Consider the following 12760-nt stretch of genomic DNA (forward strand, 5'->3'; position numbering starts at 1 on the left):
CTTTCTTATTTCAAGATTTTATTTTGAACCACCAGTTCTAAGTAATCCCTCACTCCCTCTTTATTGCAATTTTTTTGGAGTATGCCAGTCCCTCTAGACATCTCCAGGAAGTTCAACTCATTCCTCCCACGATATGTTCTCATAACATTTTATTCATCTATTACAGAATTTAGCATACTGAATTACAATGACAATTTACAAAATCTACCTCTCTCACTAGATTGTAAACTCTTCTATATCTATGGGCATTGGTTTATTTATCTTTATCTTTTACTTGGCATTTTTAAGTGATATTCATTCAATGAATGAATAAATGAGTGAATTGCATGCATAAATTTTTGGATTTATTCCCTTTGGAAATTAATTTTAGACTTCTAGATTAGGGAAAGAGTATTTACTGGACAACCAAGCCACATGGCCTTACCATATGCCCAGCTATTTTTGCAGGAAGGATGTTGCATAAATAATTGTGGCTCATGTATTAAGCCTTTTCCTCTTATTCTTAACTTATAAGTTTAGGAATTAACTCTTGAAGAAAAGTCTGCAAAAGGCACAAAAGTCATCTCTTGCTACTAAATACCTTGGAGTAAAATCCTTCCCAGTACGGCTGTTCAGTAGTTCTGTGATGGACACAGTCTCAGTTTTAGTCTTGTGGAAATGAATTTCTAGGTGCAGAGGGGAGGCAATACATATGCCTATAATGTGACTCTTGAAGATCCTGACACAGTCTCCAGTTTTCCATATGACTTGCCATACATTCCAACCTTAGAAATACTGGATGCCTAAAAAAATTATCTGGAAGGAACTTTGAAGAAACAATGCCATTCTACATGCATGAGTATCTCTGAAAAGTCTGTATCACCAAATGCAACATGTTTATACCTCTTGCTTACAGCTTTAAAGATGTAAACAAATGCAGATATAGGATTAGATAAATGAATTGGGTCCAAAGTCAGATATCACTTTGTAAAAACAAGTGAGGAATAGGGAAAGGAAGATTATACACTGAAATATATTCACTCAACCTCCATGGATTTCTGATTTACATCTAATAGAATTCTCAAATGTATCAATTAATAGCTGTAGGTGTCTTGATGCCCATGCTTTAATGGATTAATTCTTGCTTCCTAGCATTTGGAAATATGGCATGGACCCCAGCATCCAGAGCACTTCTAAAACTCAAAACAGAGTGACCAAGATCAGGAAGTCACGATGTAACCTAATATTCAATCAGGGCAGGTGACCAGATGTATAGCTCTGTTCTGGGACATGCAGTGTTGTGATACTTCTCCACACTACCTGGAGCTTAATGACATCTGTGATAAAATTTTTTATTACAACATCATAGGAGAATTTCTTTCTCCTCTTTTGAAACTCAACTTTCTCAAATATTAAATGACTTCAGAAGTCATATAAGCCAGACTTTTTCAAGATAAAGGGAAAAAACTGATAATTTAAAGCTAAAACTCAACAAATGGAATTTGAAATAAGCATTTTACCTATATTTAGTATTGTAAAAATTTTCATATAGCTTATTTTTGTTATGCCATTACAATCGATACGCAATGAATCAATTGGGTATGACTATTAAAGAAAACAGTGAGACACAATGAGGGTAAGCCATTCTGTTAGTAATTGACTAAGTCAGTACATAAGCTATTTGCTATCTCAGGAACCTTATCAACAAGTATACCCATTGTTGGTCTCCCCCATTCTCTTCAGAGGACCACCCTTTCCTTAATCTGTTTTCCTCAGTATATAAGAATGAACACACATTCCAAGTCTGGCCAAACATTACATCTCTTTTGGTCCAAGAGATAGACATTACTTTTTTTGTGTTTGTTGACTTTTAACTTATTATATATATATATATATATATATATATATTCAGATATGGAAAGTATAAAGTCATCTTTCCAGTAGGGTTATTTTACTGGTGGTATGATTCTGGGAGCTACTAGAAAGTGTTTTTCATTCATTTGGAGGAAATACATCTTCAACGTGATAATTTAAGCAAAATACACATGTATAAGATTTGAATCCTAGTTTCAGTTTGTGAGGTGAGGTCTTATAGCTATACCTCAAGACTCAGTATGTAGTTCTGATCCTTCTACACCATAAATGCTCTCTATTTTGTTCATTTGCTTAAGCTGTGTTGGGTTATGTTTTTTGTGCTTGCAACATTTAACTTATTATAACAATAAATAAGGTATACTTGTTAGTGGGCAGTCTGCCTAGTGAAATTAAGACTCCTGAATATTTCTCTTCATCAGCTAGTCTCAGAAACATAATGCAACTCTTGATGAGTAAAATGCTTCTTTTTGAACAGGGATTGTAACAAGTCTTATTTAACATTGCAAACATGTAAAAGAAAAAGTCTGAAGAAGTATGCTTTTTTTTCTTACTTAAGTCCTACTTAAGGAACCAAGAAATTAAAGACACTCAGTAAAGTGAGGATAATCCTATTTTGTACTTATTTAAGCCTTCATAAAATCTTTTGATTACTAGAAGGATCATTGCCTCTAAAGAAGAACCATTGACTTAAGGAGGGATTGAATGAATAGCAGAATGTCAATAATCCTGGTAATAAGTCTGCTCTTGTCCAAAACATCGCAATACATCTTTTAAAGACGCATTAAAAAAAAAAAACTATTAGTTCTGAATTTGGAAAATAGAATTTTCATATTAACAACCATGAGTTGAAGGATTGTTGAACAGAAAGCCTGGAGTTGGAATCTAACCTTACAAATTAAGAAAATACCAATCTAATCTGACAGGCATATTGCATTAGTCACAATGCTAGATCCTGGAATACAAGAGTGCACACAGAGCTACTAGTTTAAGAGAAGAAAGGCCATTAAGACAAGTAAGAATGATGTTGTCAGGAGAGAGTTATGATGGAGAAGTTCAGGAAGCAAGGGAAGTTACAGCAGGAAATCTGGCTAACCTAGGGGTATGAAAGGCTTTCCTTTCAAAATTGATGTTCAATCTAAGACTATGGGGATGAATAGGATAAGCCAAGTGAAAGTGGTTCTAAAAAGTATTTTAGGTAGGAAGAATAGGATATGTGAAGGCTAAGTCAAGAGAAAGCACTGACCCTTGGTGGAAATATAATATGTACATTATGATTTGCATATAATGAAGTTATAAGGGGTGACAGTGGAGAGATGGAGCTAGCATTAGCAGTAGAAGAAATAGCTATAAAATTAGAAACATAAAATAATTTATAAGTGTAAAAAGTTTTAAGCATGCAAATTTGAAAATAATAAAAATATTCCAAAGTCCAGGAAAAAAATTTGCATCAGTTAATGACTCTACGTTCTTATCTATGTTCTCTTACCAAAGTCAATTTCTAACACCAAGGTTTGCTCCCTCAGTTACCCATTAATAGCACAATGAGGGTCTTATAAATTAATTTAAGGAATTTAGATATCATGTTTGGAGTTTCTTTAAGGTAACCATATATACATACTCACACATCATCTACTTATTTAATACATACTAAGTTTCTACTAGGTGGGAGGCGCTGTAGGAAAATAAGTTTTGTAATAGAGAAAAAACTAGATATAGCTCCTATCTTTGTAAAATTTTTTACAGAAGTGGAGAAATGAACAATAAACACAAAACAAATATGTGACACTGCTTACTATCAACACAGTGATGGAAGCAACCTTTGTACACCGAGAGAAGGTATCACTTAAGCCACCAAGATAAGGTAATATGAGAGATTTCTCTGAGTAATTGTAATTAATGCTGATAAATGAAGAATATTAAGAAGGCAGCCATATGAAAAGTGAGGTGAAGAAGATTTTAGACAAATGTGACAGGGTCTTGGCTCTGAGCTACAGTGAAGAGTTACTGAGGCATGTTCACATGTGGAGGTGTGAGGTTGGTACTCTCAAAATTTTATAGTTACCAAAAAAAAAAAGTTAAGCAAATCAGTAAAATATAATAACTAAATAGATAAATAGACAGACAGGGAGGCAGGCAGGAAAAAAACTAGGGAATATGTGAATGTTTGTTTGGAATTCTCAAGACAATTCCTGTGTTCAGTGATTCTCTAGCAGAACTAGCAGAATTTAGCATATAGTGATACTCATGGCTATGATTTATTACAGTAAATGGATACAAAACAAAAATCAGTAAAGTAAAAAGGTATATGAATGAGGTTCAGATGAAACTAGACACAAGTTTCCAAACGTCCTCATCCAGGAGGAGTCACACAAGTCATACAAGTCATACTTATTCTGCCGGCAGCAAACTATGATAACATAAGTGCAATATTGCCACCCAGCCAAGATCATTAGTGATTCAATGAGCAGAGATTTTACAGGGACTGGTCATGTAGCCACCCTCAGCCTGGCACATATCAAAATTCAGGACTCCCTGAAGGAAAACACATATTCAATATAGACCATATTGTTGGGACATGTAATTTAGGTTTGGGGGGCCATTCTCAGCTCTGGCAATGAAATGACCTTCCTGAAATCCAAGGATCCAGATGCTGCTGAAGGAACAACCTTGCAAATGAGCCTTTCCAAGAATAGTCAGTCAGACCTGCTTTGTCAACTCTTTTCTGCAAAGTGTTAGTGCCAAAGTGTAAGGTGAAGCACAAAGTCTGATTAAATTGTGAAAGTCTGGAGACTTTGGGAAAGCAAACCACATAGGGCAGGGTAAGCCTATTGGCCATGAGTGGGGCAGAAATGCAGGTTAAAGCACTGACTGTTCCAAAGGGCATCAGTGTAGAAAATTCTTTCAAGAAGACTTGGTTTAGAAGAGGAAGCAGAGTGCAGTAGTAGAGGTGAATACAGGATTAGTGCTTTTTGTGTTAATTGTTTTTATTTATTTTTTATTTTTTATTTTTTTATAGAGGCATGTTTTATTTATTTATTTATTTGTTTGTTTGTTTTGTTTATACATGCACTGGGTAGTCAGAAGCACGGGAGGGTGAGAGAATTCACCAGAGCCAGAGCGGGGAGCAGCAGAGCAGGCAGAAGGACCGAAGTACACTGCTGAGGGGAGCAGCGGGCGGCAGGAGAGGTCTGCGCGCCATGTGGGACCCTCCTCTGGTGGCCAGGGAGCAGCCGAGGATCGAACCGGCGCCACAGAGGGTGCGGGCAGCTTTGCAACCCAGTGCTCAACCGCTGCACCACCGGGGAGGCCCTGTGTTAATTGTTTTTAAACAGAGGAGTCTGCAGCATGTTGAAAAGCTAGTTTGTACAAGTTGAGAGACAGAGAGAGAGAGAGAGAGAGAGAGGTTGAAGTTTCCCAAAATAAAGAAAATAATCAAAAGAATGAGAGATCTCAGGAGACAGCTGAGGTACCAGGAAGACTGGCCTTACTACACAGTCAGAGGCAAGGCGGAACACAGGTTTAAGGGCAGGGAGATTTTCAATTCTTACTAGAAGTTGAAGTAGTTTGTTTCAACAATAAAAACAAATACTGGACAATTATATAGCTGACACATGTGATAATGTAAAAGGGGAGAAGCCTTATACTACTAAAAAAATTAACAAGGATATAAGAAAATAGCACTTCATTTAAAATATATAAAATAATAAACAGGCCAGGAGACATCAATAAGCACCATGAAGGTTCTGAGGTTAAAAGGGAAGGGAGCGCAGGGCCTCCCCGGTGGCGCAGCGGTTGAGCGCTGGGTTGCGAAGCTGCCCGCGGCCTCTGCGACGCAGGTTCGATCCCCGGCTGCTCCCCGGCCACCGGAGGAGGGTCCCACATGGCGCGCAGAACTCTCCTGCCGCCCGCTGCTCCCCTCAGCAGTGTACTTCGGTCCTTCTGCCTGCTCTGCTCCCCGCTCTGCCTCTGGTGAATTCTCTCACCCTCCCGCGCTTCTGACTGTACCCAGTGCATGTATAAACAAAACAAATAAATAAATAAATAAAACATGCCTCTATTAAAAAAAAAAAAAAAGGGAAGGGAGCGCAAATGGAACAAGGGGAACTAAGAGATAGTGGTGGGGAAAATAATAAAATTTAAAAATAAACAAAATTAAACATTTAAAAGAGAGCTAAAGAATGCAAAACACTTATCTAGAATACCTGGAACTTAGTAACTGTTCAGCAAGTGTTAGCTATTGTTATTAGAGTACAGCAGTTGTCATATTTAAAAAAAATACCTAATGTGTTTTCCCATCTTGATAATGTAATCTGTTCAGTAGTTTTCCTTTTTTTTTTAAAAAAAAAAAAAAGATATATTTATTCATAGATACAAGAACTGGGCTACAGGCCGGAGGTGTGGGAGGGTGAGAGGACCCACCAGGGACAAAGTGGGTCCTCTTGCAGGTGCTCAAATTTTGAATAGGCAGACTGACGAAATACACTGCTGAGGGGAGCAGCGGGCGAGACAGGAGAGGTCTGCCACGCCATGTGGGTATCTCCACAGCCGGCCGGGATTGAACCCACACTGCAGAGTCTGCCGAACAGCTTCACAGCACTGTGCTCAAACACCTGTGCCACCAGGGAGCCCCCTACACCCCATTTCTTGTATGCATAAAGAAAGAAATGTTTTAAACAAATTAACAACTTTCTTAATTGAAAAATTTGCTTATCTGGGCAAAATTATTATTACTTTTTTTTTAAAGATTTATTTTTATACAAGAACTGGGGTACAAGTCAGTGGTGCAGGAGGGTGAGAGAATTGACCAGAGACAGAGCGGGGAGCAGAACAGGCAGACGGACCCAAATACACTCTGAGGAGAAAGCAGCGGGCGAGATAGGAGAGGTCTGCCACACCATGTGGGTAGCTCTTGGCTAGCCATGATTGAATCTGTGCTGCAGAGGCTGCGGACAGCTTCATAGCACTGCGCTCAACTGCCTGTGCCACTGGGGAGGCCCCATGCTCAGTAGTTTTCTTATGCCAGTTTTCCCTCAAGAAAGAGAAGGATGAATGTCGTCTAGGAAAAGAAAAACCCATAGTACTACAGGTTTTCCAATATCATTGTAAAAAAAAAAATATGATCTGTTTCACATGATGAGAAAAAAATACATTCTTAGGTAGTTGTCCAAATAAACTAACATCGTATTTTAAGCATAATGATTATAAATGTCTACATGAACAGAAAACATGTCCTATTTATATGAGCCCAGTATTTTAAAAAAGGGGAAAATAGGGACCTCAGAAATAAAATAACAGTTCAATTTAGGAGAAGGGAAACAAAATCAATAGATCTTAAACACATGTAAGCCATTTGTAAATGCTCACTAATTTCTGCAGAGTGGATGAATATTTATTATTTTAATATCAAAGAAAATAAGTATTACTCTATTTTTTTAAAAAAAACACTGTAAAAATGCTAGAAATGACATCCCTATTTTAAGACCGTCTATGACATTCTTTAATAAAAGAAAATAATGAATAAAAAATAAAAATAAATGAGTATATCTGCCCTTCTTTTGTCCATACATATCTTTTGTCCTTTTTCTCTAATTTTTTCCCTTAAAAAATAGTTTGCTTCTGGTATTAAACATTTACTCAGAGAAATATTAGATTAGATTTTTCACAGTGAGTCACACAGCAGTAGGTATTCAAAGAGCAAAGAAAATGAGAACGGGTTGAATAGAGAAATGCAGAAGTGACGGCTTGGTTAGGGTTTCTGACCACAAATTATAAATGCAGTGAATGCCTTGCTTGGTGATTTCTCCAGAGAACATTGAGAAGGAATAGGTTTGTAGTGGTGGCAGAGAGAGAGATGCTATTATTCAATTTAGCAAACCATATGAATTTCATGTGGCACTTAGACATGATAACAGATGTGAATGCAGGTAAGTCCCAGAAAGGGGAGGGTATAGAGCAAGGAGATAAATTTTTAAGATTTAAAAAGGTTTAATTATGGCTTTACTTTCTAGTCTTTTACCTCAGGAAAAGGTGATGGATCCCGCAGATCAGTTTTTTTCAAGCAGTATTTATTAAGTGCTTACTATGTGCCAAACACATGGTCTGGATAAGAGAGATGGACACATAGAGATAGTTTGTTTTTATGGTGAAGTAACAGTTTAATTTACCATTGCATAAAAATGATAGCTCAAAACAAAAAGTGATAAAATAATGTATTATTTGCTGTTTTATGTGGAACTCAATACTTTTACAACATTTGGAACTAGTGTGGTATTTTTCTGGAGTTCCCTTCTGATTGTATACAAAATATACTGACCTGATGTTATTCAGGTGTTTTTCTAAGTTCTCCTATTTCATTATAATGCATCTTAGTAATTGGTGTTTCCTTACTCTGTGGCCATTCAGGTTTTATCTGTTGGGTTTGTTATAGATAGTGTACATTATAGAAGCAATGTGACAAGTTGCTATTTCACTGTTTTTAATAAACCCAGGCTTTAAGGAGGTATCTGAATGATACATGGCCTAGAAATTTAGGAGACAATTTAGATCCATGTGAAAATGAGGATCTAGATTTTGCTAAAAATGCCACAATACTTTGGCAGTCTAGACTGACAGGCGAATAAAGCTATTTTAAACATTCATTTTGTAGTGATATTATTCTTGAATATGTAGGCATATTCTGATGAAAGCATTCCCTTTTTAAATTGAGGGAAAGTCCTGAGTGTAAAAATAAAATGAAAAAATGTAAGATGTCATTTGTATTTCTCATTCAATCTCAGCAATACCCCCACCAAAGAAATATTCTAAAATTAGATGTGTTAAAAATTCATGTGGAAGGAAAAAATACATCTACAATGACACTATGTTTATCCATTTGGCTGACATCCTAAGAAGTGGATTGTCATATCTATCACATTGTATTTAGTAAATATGTTCCTAAACACTTTAATGCATCAACTATATATTTATACCCAGAGCAATGCTAACACCTATGGGTGACAGACAGTCTCTATCTCCTACATGATACAGTCTAACTGGGAAAAATGAAATGTGTGGTATTTTTGATGAATGGAAGACAATTTGAATAAGCCCTGAATGGTAACTCAAGTAGGGAGTAGTTATTCCAGTCTGTAGGACATGGTACTCTTAAGAATAGCTGCAGAATAAACTCTGTCATGATTGAGTTATTTCCATCTCTGACTTCAATCTCATCCATTCCCTCACGTGAAACTTCTGGACTAGATGTATGGACTAGCTAATGTTACCCAAAACTCCACCCAGTTTTGATGCCGCCACAATGTGCACTTGTTAGTCCCTCTGTCTAGAAAGTTGTACTGAAATCTTCACCTTATTTTGACCTCCAGTTTCTAATTATTCAAGAGCAACTCAGATATTTTGACTAGATTAGGAAATTCCTTTTTGTGTTGTTAAAATATCTTCACTTACCTCTCTTAGAACACAGTATCCAGAAGTTGTCTCCTCCCTGATGATCTGTAAGCTCCTCAAAGGCCACATATCCTTGGTAGACATCAGTATGAACGGGAACCACCGCCAGTTCCTAGAAAGATGTCTGGAACATAAAAATTATCACATGATTAACTGAAAGGGATTATTTGGTAAGAGGAATATTCTAATTAAATGAGATACCAATTTGTCAATTATTTCAGAAAAATACAACAAACGCATGATAGACAAAAGCAGGATGATTTCCTCTAGAAGAGATAAATTTCATTATATAGAAGAGATAAATTTCATTACGGTAAACTACAATGAAATATTAACTGTGAGTAACCTACATACAACAGAATTTTCTGGATGTGTACCTACTATATACTTAGGATTCCTGATTTATTATCTCCTCAAATAACCTAACCAAGTATTATGATAGCTTATAAGCCCTTTTTATAGAAAATTGTTTAAATTTTATCAGTTGCCCTAATTTGATAAACATTTTTATTAGAAAAATAATGTGTGCACATAATGGCATTAAAATAATGAAAAAAGCCACTATGCCATTATGATTTCCAGGTACCTCATAGGTAATCATTGTAACTGTTTGTGTTTTCAGATTTCTGTTGGTGAACAACATTTTAACAATACAGACATGAGTCCACCACTTGATTTATCAACTCAGGACAGTTTTCTTTTATTCAACATTTGATTAAAAATGCAGTTCATTTATACTACCAACCACCACATTTTTATTTTTATTCTGAGTTTTGAGTTATATTGTTATTATTTCTACAGAACTAAATGTAAGTAAAAAGTTTGGGACAATGCTTTTGTTCATTAACATAAAGTTACTATTCATTAACTTTAAAACTAAAAAAGAGAAGAAATTTCAAACTAAAAAAGAGAAGAAATTTCAAACTTGCACAATTAACATATTCTACTCCCTACCTCTTTCCTCCTGTGCCATTACTAGAATATCAAGATTTATGAAATGTACTTTAGTGTATAAACTGATAATTCAGATAACACAATAGTTCAAAATTTGAAAAATCTGAATGCCAATAGTATTGTTTTTTTATTTTTATTTTTTAAATAAATTTTATTTTTGTATTCCCCATACAATTGCAACCCCCTTATTTTGACCCCAATCCCTCCTCTCCCCGCCCCCTACCCCCCATAGATTGTCTCTGATTCATAGTTGTTTGTTGATTTTGATTTTCACTTTCTTACAGTTATTCATTTTCCTGGTCCCTTATTTAAGTTTTCTAGATTCCTGCTATGAGTGAGACCATCCGGTATTTTTCTTTTTCTTTTTGGCTTATTTCGCTGAGCATGATCCCTTCCAGCGCCATCCATGTTGCTGCAAATTGCATGTGTTTATCTTTTTTGAATGCTGAGTAATATTCCATGGTATATATGTACCACATCTTCTTGATCCAGTCATCTATTTTTGGGCATTTGGGTTGTTTCCAAAGCTTAGCTATTGTAAACAGTGCTGCTATAAACAAAGGGGTGCAGGTGCTCTTTGGAATTGATGTTTCTGTGTTTGATTATCCAAATATATCATGTGGAATATGCTGATGAAAAAAGAATGTTTCCAGCATCAGTCAAAATAATTACCTTTTAAAATTTTTTCTGTCTGGGCCTCCCCAATGGCGCAGCGGTTGAGCACTGGGTTGCAAGGCTGCCCACGGCCTCTGCAGTGCCAGTTTGATCCCCGGCTGCTCCCCGGCCACCAGAGGAGGGTCCCACATGGCATGCAGACCTCTCCTGCCACCCACTGCTCCCCTCAGCAGTGTACTTTGGTCCTTCTGCCTGCTCTGCTCCCCGCTCTGGCTCTGGTGAATTCGCTCACCCTCCTGTACTTCTGACTGTACCCAGTGCTTGTATAAATAAATAAATAAACCTTAAAAAATTATTAAAATTTTTCTGTCAGTTGTTCAAAATATGCCATATTTTGTTTTGCTTTATACTCTAAGTATGAATTTCTTGTGCAACTACTTTGTTTATCTGATTGTTTCCAATCACCTCTCTACTCCCTTGTTTAGAAGAAACCATGCTTTGCTATGACAACTGACATCCTCCACCTTTTAAGTCACACAGTTTGATGAATAAGGCTACTTTCACCTTTTTAGTCATTCTTGTTACACTCTTTCCTCTATCTCCACAACAGTCATAGGTGTCATGACTGTTGATGACCAGCAGATCCTCATCCTGGAGAAAAGACATTGTGAACACAGCCACAGTGAATCCACTAAGTAGGTATTTATCTTAAGCATGTGGGGTCATTTGTTAGGTCAGTAATATGTAGCCTGTTCTGATTGAACAGGTTTATTATGTACAATTGATTTCTTTCTCATAATTTTGAAATGCTATTGTTAATTACTACCCTAGCATCTAGTAATTTTGATAAAATATTTAAAACCAATTTCATCACTGTAATATTGACCATTGAGATATTCTCTTATTCTCTCACAAAAGTTCAGGGTCTTCTACAGCCTAAGGCAGTATGAACGTTGATATGGAATTATTTAGATTTCAACCTCATTTCACTCATACTTCAATTAAACACTTCTCTTTTAGGAGTTACAGTAAATTTTCTTCTCTTCCTCCTACTTCATTAATTTTCCTCCATAATTAGTTTTCATCTTTCTTAATTAACTTTCAATCTGAACTGAAATCTTCCAGCTCTTAAATCATAACATTGGATAAGCATAATATTGATTCTTACATAAATCGTCTTTTTATCTCTAATTTCCATACCATAATTTTAACTTTAAATTTAATTGGAAATGATATAAATTATAGTCTATATAAATTATTCAAATCATAAGATAGTCTTTTGGCTGCAGATTCTGTGTCACTTTCTCAAGTGTATTGCTCATCTTTTTATTTGGTCAATTATGTTCAAATACTTTCTTGAAATGCTCTTTTAGTCTAAGTAGATATGTATCTTAAGCATGTGGGGACATTTGTTATGTCAGCAATATGTAGCTTGTTCTGATTGAACAGGTTTATTATGTACAATTGATTTTGTTCTCATAATTTTGAAATGCTATTTTTTTAATTACTACCCTAGCATCTAGTAATTTTGATGAAATATTTAAAACCAATTTCATCAATATAATATTGAAATTCCTTTTATAATGAAATAAATATCTTAGCAACCACTTTAAAAATAAATATGAATTTTTTAAAAGTTATTTCATTTTCATTGAATTTTATCTGTCTTCTTCCTGATTGGTTGATCAGTGTATTAATTTCGCTGCTTCTATATCAAGCAGTTTGTTTTCCTCATACACTTAATTGCCTTTGATTTTCTGTCATATTTATGAGTAAACAATGCAGTGGGTGACAATAAATAATGGTATAGTTGATCTAAGTTCTTCTGACAACCTGACATATGGTTTCTATTAAAAAAAAAATCCTGGCATATACATGCGTCGAGGTGTCAAGC

This window comes from Talpa europaea, assembly GCF_964194135.1.
Source record: "Talpa europaea genome assembly, chromosome: 1".
NCBI classification, from domain to species: Eukaryota; Metazoa; Chordata; class Mammalia; order Eulipotyphla; family Talpidae; genus Talpa; species Talpa europaea.